This window comes from Diadema setosum, chromosome 4 (assembly GCF_964275005.1).
Source record: "Diadema setosum chromosome 4, eeDiaSeto1, whole genome shotgun sequence".
Classification (NCBI taxonomy): Eukaryota; Metazoa; Echinodermata; class Echinoidea; order Diadematoida; family Diadematidae; genus Diadema; species Diadema setosum.
Window position 1 is genome coordinate 20,285,758 of NC_092688.1, and position 15,899 is coordinate 20,301,656.

Genomic DNA, 15,899 nt, shown 5'->3' on the forward strand with positions numbered 1-15,899 from the left:
AGGAGTTGGTATGGGATCCATCAGTTCATCTTGTGTGTTTAGTACTGATGAGAGGCAATTGATCAGATAGTAAGATATTGCTTTTTTTCTAGCAAAATCTAATTTAAACAGTAAAGTTGTTATAATATTGCTTAATTAATTCCTCACCTTAATTTTGAAGACAAGCTATTTCATCATTTCATTAACTATCAATTTCAATTCCTCCCTTCTTCTTACACTCAAAGAGGAGAAAGAAACCCAAATATCATAAATTAACCCTAATCCCACCGGGTTTTTTGAGGGACTTGAAAACACCGGGGGGGCTTTTTGGCCCCCCCTTCAGATCTCGGATCGTGTGATCCTCGCGAAAATTTGCATTAAGGTAGAGGCTAATGTAATCTACAAGACTGTATAGTAAGATTTTTCAAATTTTAATTTATGTATTTCATATTAATTGAATTATGCTAATTTATGCAAAAATAATTTTTTTTTCCTATAAATAAAAAAATAAAGCTCCAAGACTTCTAATTTTTGGCGAACATATTCTTTTCAATATCCTCAACAATGATATTGAAGCAAAAATTCTGCTTCATAATTATTTCTTATGTATTTACTTGTTTCCTTACTTTTTGTTTTTGTTGGGTTTTTTCATCAAAATTTGTCGCAGAAACTTTTTACAGCATAATCAGGCTAAAATAAATCATTATCAGCCATTGAAAGTAAAAATATTTATTATTATATAAATTAATTGCAAAAACACAATTTACATTGGATTTGTACACAAAATCATGTTTTTGAGCAATTTTTGGGTCGACGAATTTTTAAAAGGGGCGTGGCTTCAAGACAGTATGCCCGGGAGCGACAAATTTGGTCTCAAAATTTGCGCGATACTTGAAAGAAAAAAGTCATAAAATGTTGCGGTGAGAGCATCACACGTTGCAAATAATCACGCGAAATGTCAAGGGGGGGGGGGGCCAAAATGCCCCCCGTGGGAATAGGGTTAAAGGAATGCAGCAATATCAGCAAAATACATCAGCAAAGTTTGAGGAAAATTGACAATTGACAAAAGTTATGAATGTTTGATGTTTTGATTCAGCCACTGCTGGATGAGAAGACTACATCAGTAGGCCTACTTTGTGACCCGTATGGAGAATGCTTTAAAAAAAAAAAAAAAAAAAAAAAAAAAAAAGTAAAGAACACATTTTCACTCTTCGACTTAGAAAGCCACTTGACTTACCTCTCTCAGAAAACGGGAAATTACCCTTTATGTCAGTAACAAGTTGATGGAATTCTTTTTATATTTTCTTTATCTCGTTCCACATATGTGGCATCTCAAACTGTAATGGTTTTCTCATCTAGCCATGGCTGCACTGAAACTTTAAAATTTAAAACCTTTCAAGAGATTCTGTGATTTCCTCAAAACTTGCAGATGTGTGTTACTACTCTTTCTGCATTCACTCAATCAACATGTATATTTGGGTTTCATTCCCCTTTAAGTGATGTTTGGAGTATACAACATCATTATCAGTTTGGATTCAATGTGAGAGTAAAGATGATCTAAAAATAATGGAGTTTTAAGATCTAAAGAACCTCAACAACAATAACAACAAGGAGGAACGATTCCAGATAGGGTCCTTTATTGCGATTCGAAAGTATTATTTCATCTGAAGTCAATTCACAAGCTTTGACAAAAAAAGAATCATGACAGGAATTACTTTCAATATTAAGAAAATGAACTAATCAAATTAACACCCTTTAATTCATTACTGACCTGTAATTTGCTAAATCAAGAGGACAGAATATCAACTTAATTTTTCTCCAGACTACATAAGGATCATTCTAAATGCACTTTGCAATCTAGAGTAATATCAGTAAAGTTTTCAGACTACACACATTTAGTTCCCGCTTTAATACAATCTTCCAGCCCAAACAAAGAAGGCCTACAGTCGAGGAAAACAGTCAGATGAGGAGTGCCTTCAGCTGCTTCACAGAAGAAGAGACATTTCTTTACACAAAGTTTTTCAAAGCTTTACCTGCTTCATTTTCTTGGTTACAGAAAGATGGTCCAGTTCCCTCTAAAGCAGACCTCATGTCAGCTCTCAAGAAGAAGTCCCAGACAGTCTCTCCCTTGCTGTTTTTCATTGACACTAACCTCTGACCTATGGATGTACAGGACAAAAATTAGATCCAAATTAAAATACTCTCCCTTCTGTGCAGGTTGAATTTGAATAAAAAATGGTAACACTGCAGAGTACACGTAATGATCCCCACAAAGAAACAGTTCATTTGGGTCTATTTCATATTGCTTGGAGCAAGTAAAGTGAGACCCAGATTTGCATTAATTCAATTCAGTCATCAGTAAAACACTTGCTGAAATCCCCAAAGTTTTCCAGCGTAGCTGCACAGCACTTAAAGGAAATCAATATCCTATTTTCACTGCAATTTATTAACATCTGTCACACTTTGAAAGATACATGAATGACTATATAGTGATAAGTTCAAATGAGGAACTACTTTTACTTAAGGACCTCAGAATTAAGGTGCCATACAGAAGATTGAAATAGAGAGCATTTTGTATCAGTATGACATGGCCTGAAATCAAGATGAGATTTTTTAATCAAACTTTCACTCACCTCCTACAGCAACCAGCAACTTGACAACATCAACATGGTTGTTGGCAACAGCATCATGGAGGACAGTGGTACCACATTTTGGACTGAGATAGAGATCTAACTTTGGGACACTGGTTTTTGATCCTGAAACAGAAATTATATTTCCTTTCAATTTCTTTCTTTTAACACTTTCAAAGAGCTTCACTAGAACTCTCCATTTGAAAAAAAAAAAATCATGATCATAAATTCCTGTCATTTAAAAAAATCAGCTATTGTACAGCTTATGAACTAAATCTACTTGTATATATCTGTCAATATCAAGCAAAATTATGTTCATGTACAGTGAGATATTCTCTCTTTTTTGCCAGAAATTACATTACAGCAACAATTTAACTCTCATATAAACAGTTTTTGAATTTTGAAGTAAAATTGCTGGGATACAGCCAATCTTTATAAATTGTAAAACTGAAACATTCCATATGTGGACTTTCATCATGATTACGAGCAATTCCCACCCACATTGAAAAGATGTCAAGAAAGTATTGATTATCAATGCAGGACAAACATAGATGATCATGTGAGCTATAAGATCGTGACTCTAAAGAAAAGAAAATCTTTTCTTCTCTCACCTGATGCCAACGTATCAGGACGGAAATTCAGCAGCTCCTGCACACATTCAATGTTGCCATAGTTACATGCTTTATGAAGTGGCGTCCATCCAGCATAGTCCCGGGCATTGACATCGATGTTTGGAGATGTCAAGAGCTGACATACTTTGGCCACATCATTGTTGATACAGGCTACATGTAGAGGAGTTTCACCTGATGAAATAGAAAGTTCAGCAAGTCTTGGTGATGATTAGGGAACAAGATTTTTTTAAAAACATAATTTAGGAAGGGCAATAATTAACCCCCAGTTTTTGAAACAGTAGAATAATATGAAATTTCTTGAGAATGTTAGATAAAACCTTTTCATACATGATTATTGCAAATGAGAAAAGTACTTTGGGATAGAGATCTCATAAGGTAAGAGTTAGAGAATCAAAAGTAATCATTGGTCAAATCAATCATATCATACACTTTTACTATATGAAAAAAAAAAAATTGTTTCTCACACCTTTCAAAGAATCCATGAGACTTTGCAACTGATTGCTAAACTTCCCTATGACGAAAGAATTTCATGAATCCATGAGACTTGTTACAGAATCTGTGAATTTTGCTGATTGTTCTAAACAGTCAATGGACTTTGGTGAATACATGTCAGCTCAAACAAGGAAAATGCTGCGTTCTGTAATATATTGGTATGTCATCCATTCTTGAAGCATGACGGAATACAGAGTTCCTCTATATATCAAATACCTATAATGCTAAGAGATATCATAATGTAATTTGAAGAGAGCAGGTTAATTGCTTCATAGCTCAGAACCTTGACTTTCATTATATTGAAAAGTTCCTTACCTTTCCTATTCTTGCAGCTGACATTCAAGTTCTTCTTTGGTGTAGTCTGGGATCTTTCTGGTTGCTTGCTGCTTACAGTGACAAAGATAAAATCATATCACTCAAATATTTGTCCGGATATTGGATATTTAGTCTCAAATTTGGTACCAATCTCTACAGTAAAACAAGGAAACTGCATTGGTATAATAAGGTCTATGCTCTCTCTCATCACAGTTTTGTTTTGTTGAAATATCCAAAGAATTTTGCAATTTCAGGCTGTGCTCAAATTGTAATTCCATGACAGCTGATTCAAAATATTTACAGAGAAATATTTTCTAGTTTGTTGCTTAGTTCTGGCTTATAGGTTCATGGATGATGAAAATGTGTCCAAGATTATGATTTTGAGTATTCATGAAAATATTTTTTTTTTCCTGCTCTTTGCAGAAACAGATAATATAGTGCATCAGATATTGAAGATGAACTATTTTTTTGGGAAATCACTACATTTCAAGGGAAGATTTGAAGCTTGACTTTCATGTTCCTCTTTGGAGTGGCTGAGAGGAGAAGAGGAGCATGTGATATGAAAATCTGATTCATTTATCACATCTGAGTAATTTGGAAACATGCTCTTTCAAGTTTTGAGCTCATTAGAATATAAGATGAATTAGAATATTCAGATCTTTTGGCATTCAATAAAGTCTTTTACCACTAGATTTTGTATGATGTCAATTGCTGTCATTTCCATTGACTTTTTTTTAAGGATATGTTACTAATTTCTACATGATAAGGCTAAGTTAGACTATATCTGTATATCCATATCTTTGTGCTGTGTAAAATAGGTGATGAATAATCATTCCCAAGTTATGAAATATTGTGTGAATGATAATAAAGGAAACCAAAACCCACAGAGAAATGTGGATTGAGAGAAAGCAGCAACATTAGTAGAACACATCAGTGAAAGCTTGAGGAAAATTGGACAATTGATGCAAAAGTTATGAATTTTTAAAGATTTGGTGTTGGAACCGCTGGATCAGGAGACTACAGAGTTCATGACGTCATGTGTGGACAATATAAAGAAAATATAAAGGGAATTCCACAAAAATCAATTTTTCATGAAAATTACACATTCCATTAACTTGATACTGATATATGATGATGATGATGATGAAACAGCATTTGTATGGCGCCATTTATCTGTTAGAAACATTCAAAGGCCCCCAGCTCCCAAAAAGTGTCACACATCATCCACAAAGTTGCCGGAAAAGATGAGTCTTCAGTGCAGACTTGAATGTATTGAGGCTGCTGCAATTCCGAAGCTGAACTGGTAGCGAGTTCCACAGACGTTATGTTAAATGTAGTATTATTTCCCCTGATTTCTGAAAGCGGTTAGTCAAGTGCTCTTTCATTATGCTAAAAAAGTGAAATCATGTTTAATTTTTTCTTTATATTTTCTTCATTGTCCACACATGATGCCATAAACTTAAGTAGTCTCCTCATCCAGTGGTTCCAATACCAAAACTTAAAAAATGCATAACTTTTGCATCGACTGTCCGATTTTCCTCAAACTTTCACTGATGTGTTCTACTATAAATGTTACTGCTTTCACTCAATCCACATTTCTCTTTGGATTTTGGTTTCCTTTAATATGAAGATAGATGAATGTAAGTAGTAAGGACTTGGTAAGATGTTGTTGAAAATGTGAAGAGTGCTGGAGCTACAACTACATCCATATGTGCTCCACTTTATACACACATAAGAAAAGTAAAGCATGAGCAAAAGTTTGGATGACTAGTTCCAGCAAACAAAACAGTCTTTCAGCAGACAACAGCATGCATTCAGGGGTCTCCTGGTGAAGGCTAACTGGGCTCTGATATTAAATTCACCCCAAAAATGAATAAACCTTATGAAAGAGAAAAACATTCCCTACAAAACAATACAAAAATGACAAAAATCAGCAAAAAAGATATGACATTTTAAAATTTCTTTTTTTTTTCAAAAAAACATTTCTTGACCAACACCGTCCTTATAAATAATTAAATCAGCAAGTTGATGATGTCATGCCCTCACAATTTCCTATTCATTTCATTTCATTTCATTTTCTTTTGAAGTTTTTTTTTTTAAGGTGGATCTCTTCTTTAAAGATTTTTAGTTGAAGGAATCAATGGATGCTGTGGAAGAGGAAGAATTAATACCTGATGGCCTTGGTTGCCAAACTTGCACCTGTCATTTCCTGTTCACTGATGGACTGAACAGGGTGTGGTGCAAAGTAGAAGTAGTAAGACACCTGGGGTTGTGCAGAATGGAATACAGAAAAAAATGCATTGGTTATTTTTTTCTTTTGAACTGCCTCCTCTGTCCTACTTTTAAAAGGCAATGTTATTTCTATGACTATTTAATTGTTCTAATGATGATAAATCCCTTTCTTTTATTATTATTTTTTCAACTGGGGTAATATTTTTTTCAACCCATATCGGGCCAACTACGGGATATTCCGTAGTTCGTCTGAACGCCAAAGGGGCCACATACAGAATATCCCGTAGTGAATAAAATGACATATGAATGACGTCATTCACTTCCGCTGAGTACTATGACTGTTCTATGCATTGAATGGCAGCATGTTATATACCATATTAAAGAGATTTTTTTTCTTCTTTCAGATGATATATAACTTGTCTATGTTTTTTTCATTGCTTGCTAATAAAGAGCGATTGTTTGGAGAGTTGTCTGTTTGTCGGCGTGTGTGCGCGAATGGCGCTGGGCCACTTGGGTGTTTGTATATACAGGTGCGTTGGCCCGATATGGGTTAACAATGTAGGGTTGAATAAAAAAAGAACAGGGTCTGGAAATAAGACATGTTAACTGTGAAAAGGCATGATAATTAATTTATGTACTTGTATGAAGTATGTATTCAATATCATTATTTATATTAATCAACAAAAAAAAAAACCCAACAACAAACAAACAAACAAACAAATAAACCCCAAATCTGGCATGATAAAAGATATGTCCAACTCTTAGTTGTTAAGCTCAAGTCAAAGAAAGAGGGCAGGCCACTATGTCATCCATCTAAAGAGTAACAGCTGAATTTCTTGATCTGAAGAAAAAAAAAAACCCCTACATTCTGAGTAGAGAGTAAACCAAATCTATACATAAGGAGTCAAACTCACATGATCAAGACAAACTTTAATTATAATTAATTAACTATATAAACACAGGACTTTATGTCAGTTATGAATTTATATTCAGACATTTATGCTTTTCAATGATTCATTTTGCTTGAATACACTTGAAAAGAAGCAGTAGAAAATCAAACAAGATACCCATTGCTTTGGTGTGAATTCTTCAAAAAATGCAAAGTGGGAGAAAACTCAGAACTTCAGAATGATAAGAAATAAAGACAATTTATTTCCAAATGTTCTCACAATCTACTGTATTTTACATAATATTATCACATTACAGATATTCCAGAACACACACACACACACACACAAACACACACAACAAAAGAAAACATGCTTGGGTCTTTAAGAGCAAAGTGTATCAATGTCTTGCATTTTCATGTCATGTTATATCAAGTATCTGCAGGACTCACAATCTTCTTCAAGGTGAGGGGCTGGTGAGCCCAAATGGCACTTGACTCTGCCACCAGCTGGTCACTGTAGGTCTGGAGGAAACTTTCGGCCACACCTTGGCACACCCAGCTGGGCTTCAGCAAGGACAGGAATGTCTCCAGGCACGCCTTGCTCTTAGGAATATCATCTGAAAACATAGAAAGAGAGTAAACTTTATATCAATCACAAGGTCTTGACCAAAGGCTAATGCGAGAACTTATATGTTACATAATGTTTGTGGTAGGTCGAAATCCTATAAAAATAAATACAATAAGAAGAGAAAGGAATGAGAACAAAGGTGAGGAAAGGAAGGGAAAATATAGTATATGAAAATGAAACTTAAAAGAGCAAAAAGAGTAATTCAGTAATCACTGAATGTTTGTGTAACAAAATACAATAGGCCCTAAATATCTTCAAATCACTCACTGGCCTTGAACATGGCATACTAATTTTTCTTGAATGAAAAATCTTTACACTAAAACAACAACATCATTTTATATGCAGTTTTGAGATGACAAGACAAAGGTTAAGAACAAATTTACTTTTATAAATCATACACACACCTACTCATGGGGATGATCCTGTTTCACTGACTGTAGTTTCAGGCCATATGTACAGTATAAGCCTACCAACTGGTGAAGAATTCATCCACATGGATGTGCTGAGTGGTGAAGAAAAAATCGGGAGTTTCATAGTGTCTTGTGTTAAGACTGGTACCATCTAGCCGATACCTGGAACCACCATTTATATAAATGCAACTGTTGTTAATTGTTTACTTTTTTTTTCACAAGACAGATGCTCTTTAACATAAATACTGTTACAATACCGGTACATCTGATGGATCTCAGTACTTTTCTTAATGAACCAGTGACTATCAGAGCTCGAACTTGAAAAGAAAATCTACACCCTCTGTTTTTTAAGGATACATCATGAACAGCAACTCACTCTGTTTGGCAATTGATGCCAATTTCTCAACGAAAGCCCTTTGATTTTCATCTCTCGTCTTGGTTGGATTACTGGCAGATCTCATTTCTCCAAGTCTCGAGAATATCTTGGCAGCCCTCTGGACAAGTGTGCCTATCAAATCAGCTACAGACATCTGCTTCAGGACAGAGAAACAAGCAACATTTCGAGCATTTTCCCATAGTTGAGGTGTTGAAGTCTAGTTTCTAGTAAAGCAAACAGTCGACTCTGCATAAGTGGATCTTGACGGGAGTGAGGAAAATGTATTGACTGAGGCAATATTCAACTTATGGGTATCCAGAGGAATAACATATTTAGTAGTATACTTGGGCGACTGTATCACACTACTTCTCAGGTGCTAACTGTTCAGGTAACCACTCACATATATGAATATTACTTGAAGGCATATAAAACACTTTGGACAATTTTCTTTCAGTGGACACTCTGAAATAGATCAGAGTTGTTCAAATGTTCATAATTGTGTTCTGCAAAGCAAAATGAAATACAACCATCTATTATATCAATATATTCAAATTTCATGTGAATTTCACACTTTCACATTCTTTTTTTAATAAGAAATTAAACTAGAATGAATTTAACTCTTGAAGTCAACATGTGTACCTTTGTTACACATTGAACAGATCTGTGATAAGACAAGGCAGCTGCTAAATTGTGTCTCGTACATCTAGGAAAGTACAAACTGCACATTTTACTGTGACACGGATGAGTACAATGCACTAATAAAGGGTATTTAGAAGAGTGACAAGGTAATAAAGGCAGTTTTGGGGTAATCAAGAAGCCAATGGCAATCTACATACAAAAAAAGAAAGATTAGTGCTTACCCAGTCCTGACACACGGCGGCCATTTGAACTGCATCCACAAAGAAACGTAGAAGCTCTTTCAGGTTGCTTGGAACATTGGAGGAAAACCTCTCTAAACCACAAGATGTCCACAGGACCTGGGTCAGGATACTTATGCAGGGATCATCAGTGGGTGCTGGACAAGCTGTATCATTATTCTCAGCCCTAAGAAGGATTCAGATTTCAAGCAACACAGAGTGTGATTAACATATCACAATATGCTTTGCGCATTAACCACTTGCAATCTTTAATACATTTTTTAGAGCATTCTTCTGTAAGGCTCAAGAAGTTGTCGACTTCTTTTCATTTTCTTTTTTTGGCACTATCTCTCTTGTGACATGATTTCTGCTTGACAGAAATAATGTGCTAACCTTTTTGGCAAATTTCAACCTTTCCCATTATTTTTTCCCCCCTGTTCTTTGCAAATTAGTGGCCCTGAACTTGCAATCTTACTTTAGGATCACCCATTTCCAGGATTTAACATCTCATAGCGATAACTCCATCAAATACATCTGTCTATAGTATATCTAGATCTGAATGTTACGATAATTATCAACATTTCTTGATATGAATGAGAATGCTAGGACAGACATAAATGCATAGTTCAGTCTTGAAGTCACAACAATCTATATTTCACACACACACACACACACTGTGTCTTACATAACATACCTACTAGAGCCGATTGCCAAGAAATTGTCCTCCATTACAGCAACCAGAAAGTGGAGAAGCTGCTCGGCCGTACTCTTGGCAACCATGACAGACTTTTCATTCTGGTTTCCAGGGGCTTCCTCTGTGATTTGGCTCCCTTCGAGTGCTTTCCTGGTAAAGCAAAAATAAAGGGGCTATAATTGTGAGCCAGATGCATCTTAGAATATCCACAACTATAAAAAGAATTCCACAAGTTTTATTCTTCTTTTTTTTTTTTGAAAAGTACACATTCCCTGGACTTGTTACTAATATATTTTACATGTATTAAAAGGGTTACAGTATTCCCCCTGCCTTCTGAAAGAGGCAAGTCAAGTATTCTTTTACTATGAAAAAGAACTTAAAATATTATGTATAATTTTCTTTATATTTTCTTTCAATCATTCTATGCATGTGACATCACACCTCAGGCTTCTAATCTAGCAATGATGGGTCTGAAAACATGAATTATTCATAACTTTAGAACGGATTGTCCGATTTTCCTCAAACTTTCACCGATATGTGTTCTACTAATATTGCTGCATTCACTCACTCCACAAACATATCAAAGTGAACTTGTTCTTTAATTCTCTCACCTTATTACACTGGCTAAGAATTCCCAGGGCTGGTTGCCACGTTTACCCTCACCAGAGGGCACCATAGCATTGAGATACAGTTTTTGCAGAGATGCGTGGCTGGCAGGTCTGTGCAGACACAAGACCTGATTCAAGGTGTGTACAGCCATGCCAGCGATAGTTTGATCATTACTCTGGGTGGAAGGAGGAGGAGCATAAAATATATGGGATATTAACCCTTTAGCAACTGAAGATTTGATCTATATATGATGGCCTGCTGTTCATTAAAAGGCACAGCAACATTACTCTTATCTTGACAACTTTCTAAATTATGTAAGATAGCTCAATGCATGTTTATTTTTGTCGATTATAAGTTATGCTTATCTGAAAGCCTATTAAGACTATACCAAGAGAATGACGTGTCACAGAAGTTAGTCTTACACACTTTCGTTGACTTTTGACATCTTTCTACTTATGTCATTATATATTCTATATGAAAACAATAAAAATGACAAAGCATAAAACTATTTAAAAAAAAGCAACCAGGTGGTTTTGGGCATTTTAGGGAATAATAAGACAGGTGGATTCGGGCGGTTCAGTTACTAATGGGTTAACTAAAGCTCATGCAGTTACACACTGCTTTGAACAGATAGTCTGTTGCTCTGTCTCTCTTGACAGATTTCTACTTCAGACTCATTATGGAGGTTCATCCTTGGCTACAAAGTATTTTTTTTTTCAAACCTCACCTGTAGGCCTACCTGCGTATCCATGTCATATACTGACTATGCTGCACTCTTCAGTGACAGTGTGACTGCACTGAATTATTAGAAGTTATAGGAAAATGATGCAGTATTGGTTGAGGAGTGTTTATGATAATTAAACCTAGATGCCTACAGTCATTTCTCATGTCAGGCACCCATCAAAGTCATTTCATGAAACAGATCACTTTCAAAAAATACAGTCTAGAATGAAAATAGTTCACAGAAATTGCCATTACCTCTGACGGAATAAGGTAAAAACATGTCCTCTCCTTGTTTCACAGGGAAAATGCTTCACATAATGTGATGACAAGGTAACAATTCTCAACAACCAAAAGCAGCACCCTTCAAAAAAAAAAAAGAAAAAAAAAGAAAAAGAAAAAAGAAAACTAGAAATGTCACTATGGTGACTGATGCCTCCGCCATAATGCATGATTCTCCCAATAGGTGTATAGTACAATGTCTTCACAATGTGTGATGACAGTTTCACATAACTGGCAAAATATTAATATGACAGGTTTGTCAGAAATGTCTTGAATGTTCACTTTCCTCAAACTGGGTTTGCTAATTGTCTGAGAGTGCAGGTACACATATTTGGGGAAATGAGGATTTTTACTTGACTTCTGACCGACCTGTTATAAGTTTATGCATTAAGTAATTTTCAAGGTATGAAGAAAGAGTGTAATTACAGTACAAAATAGATTAAAAAAAAAAATCTAAACCTGACCTTAGACCCTTAACCTTTGACCTTTGACCTTCTGGCTGGAAATTTCCCAGATAATCTTCATTAGGTAATACATGTATTTATTAAGTTTTAAAACTAATAATGCAAGCATTGCATATACTAGTATATGAGGGAAACAGTAAAATTTTGAGGAGTTGACCTTGACCTTTGACCCATGGCTATTGACCCATGACCCCTAAATTCCCTAGACAATCCCTGCCAGTCAGTACATGCATATGTACCAAGTTCCATGAAGATACATTGAACCATTTGCGAGAAAAGTGAAATTGCAACATTTTCACCTAACCTTGGACCAAGTTTGGTGAAAGCTGCTTCATCCAGTTTTGAGTTATCACATAAACAGACAAATAATTGCCCCATCATACTTTATACTTGGACCAAGTTTGGTAAAATTCCAGTCAATATTTCTCAAGTTATCGCGTAAATGAATGCGGACGGACAACCCGAAAACATAATGCCTCCGGCACCACTTCGTGGCGGAGGCATAAAAATACTCCTTAACTCCCTTTGAGCTCATGCTTGAATTCATTTCTCTCTTATCTATGCCGACACATTTCACTGCATCTATCGTTCTGTACTGTGGAAGAAATTGTCTGGTTTCCAGACCATCTGCCTGTACAAATTGCTTCCCAGAATATTAACACCTCAATTCTATCTACATAAGAAATAGTATTCTGAGCTGGATGGTCCTGCATACACTTCCAGCAAAGAACATGACCCATCAAGCACCTTTGCACAGCATGGGGCGTATTTTGTTAAAGGAACTTAAGTGGTGAAGGGTCTGGAAAACAAGGTACAGGCCGGGAAGAGACAGTCACAGAGTTCATACCTGGAGAACCTTCATCATGATGTGGTGGAGAATCTCTGGAGGAGGGTAAAACTCAGTGGAGATGGTGGAGGCAATGCAGGACAGGGCATCCTGCCACTGACTTTCCTCCAACACGCCCTCCACAAAGTTGTGGAGGTTGGAGTGATACGGCCTCGGGAAGACTTGAGGGTCAGTCCGCGAACACTATCAATGAAGAAAGACATCATCATTACAAAAGAAATGGGGAAAACTGTTTAATCCTTCAGGTCCAAGGAACCAAACTTCTGTACAACATACCATTATGATGATTTTACCACTTATTTGTACCGTTTCATGAGCTTGTAAGAAATAATATCGAATTCATTTCATTTAGTTAGACACTGCTTGTGCTCATATTCATGATTGCTTGTTTTGATTTCAGGATTTTAAAATGCCTCCTAACTCACAAATTTCTAACTGAATTTTAACCCGTTTAGGACGGTTTGATTTTGCTACAACACGCATTTCCCATAGACACCTGCCCGAGTATACTCGGGACTCGTCCTCAACGGTTTAAATGAGCCAGTACCCTTTTAAAAGAAATAAAGTTCTTGTTTTTCTTTCAATTAATTGAAAATGGCACATCTTTGTTAATCCTTTTCTGAATTTTGATTAGTCCCTTGTTATCTTCCTCTAGTTTGGAAGATAGATGAGGTAAAATTCAGATGTGTCAAAGAGTGAAACATTTATAATGTATGTGCATGTATGGGGAGGAGGGGGGGGGGGGGAAGAACTCACAGTCTTGTTTATTATGTGCAGTTTGATCATACACAGCAAACCTTTCTTTTCTTTGAGGCGGGAAGAATTCTTGTCAGCTGACAAGGGTAAGGGCATGCCTTTCTCTTGACTCCTCCCCCTTCAGGGTTACTGTAGGTCATTCCTCTGCTTGGACCATCATTCTCTGAGCGTGGAGTAACCATTTCTTGTGCGGGATTCACTGAAATGAATCATTTAATTAATTAAGAGTAATCATCCAAAACATGCAGAGCAACACATGACGGTTGAAACACTGGAAATACTGCTGCAATTTCAGTTTGGTCTTTACCCTGAAGGCCTTGTAATGTCATTATTATAGCCACGTGCCAGACATCAGAAATTTCCTCAAACATGAATAAAAGCAAACATTGTACAGGGGAAAAAAAATACATAAGACTAGATTAGATACAGCATGATAAAAAAAATCCTTTAATTTTTTTTTTTTTTACTTTCTAAACCTTAAATTGTGTAGTGAGTAATTGTTACAGATACAGTGGACAGCAACATGGCCGGTGGAACCGGGGTGGGGAGGCGTAGGGGCTTGGACCCCCATACTTTTTTTTGTGCACCATACAAAGGAATACATCTATAAGGTGTCATTACTTTGGGTCTCCACACTTTTTTTAACCCGGAAGTACGTAAGTGGCACTAAAAAGAAATAGAGATCTTGAAGTGTGAGCGCGGTAAGGTTATGTTTTTGCACTGAAGACCCTTTTTTTTTCTTTCCTTTTTTTTTTTTTTTTTTACTTGTCAGCCAAAGAAACCTGGAAGTGGAAGGGATCCCCGGAAGTGACCCCCCCCCCCCCCCCACACACACTTTTGAAAATGCTCCGCCAGCCCTGGCAAGCACACCTGACATTTAAGTTACTTATTGAAATACAATTTGTATTCATCATGTTTAGTTGATGAATTATGCTTCATCTTTTCCTGTCACACAAAGTTCCAAAAGGGCAGTGCAAGTTAACCCTCAAGTGACCCACCCAACCTTTAGCCAGAGTCCCAATTAAAAAAAAGAAACTCTTCTGAGGCCTATGTTAAAAATGCTGAATTATTATTCATCTTTTTATCCATTCATTTAAAATTCATTTTCGGTTATGGGCAAGTCCAAGATAAGGTCCCCTCAGAAGGCAAAATTTCATCTTTGCTCAATATTGACAAGTTTGGTATCATTTTGAAGCTTATGAGTTGAAGTTTTGATTTCCATGGAGGAAAAAATAATATTATGTAAATTTGTGCAAATTTCAAGGGCTTCATTTGCATAAATGTGAAATACAGCGTTACGTATGGGACATTCATTTAAAAATTCGTATTTATTCAAAGGAAAGCAAATGATATTTGATTAATATGTGGATATAAGAAGTTCATCAAATAGTTTAACTTGGTATGAAAATTTAGGGATTATGCAAATGATTATGCAAATTAGCTCGTGTCCTATCATGAGGGATGTCCCATATGTAACAAATTGAGGTCATTTTTTTTTAGGTTTTCTCTGAAATTCCTAAGGTTATTTGAATGCCCTTTTGGAAAGTTCTAATTTATTGTTTAGAGAAGTTAGATACCATAGAAAAAAGAAAAAACAGTAAAAGAAATATTTTTTATGAGGCAATTGAATAATGTTACGTATGGGACAAATGCGTTATGTATGGGACATCCTCATACATAATGCATGTGAATGCATGAAGCTAGCTGGGAGGGTCTCTCAGTACACAAATGGTCAATCATCCTGAAGAAAGCATCCCAACTTTGCAGCTACTTTTGAGTTATAGACACTTGAAACAATACATGTACTTGACTGAACAATTTTTAGAAAGGGGGAGGAGGAGATGGCAAAATACACAATGAAAATCAGCATTAAAGGGATGGTATAGTTTTTGTAGAAATGGGGATTCAGTTTTCAACATTTTACAAGATGATTGGAAACCAATTATAATGAATCATTAAAGAGCATACAATTCTAAGACTAGAGGAATTCAAAGTCTATTTGATGGAGATCCAATTTGAAATGGCTGAGATATCAAAAAAACAAACTTAAACAAACAAATAAAGTAAAATGAAGTGGTCCTAATAAA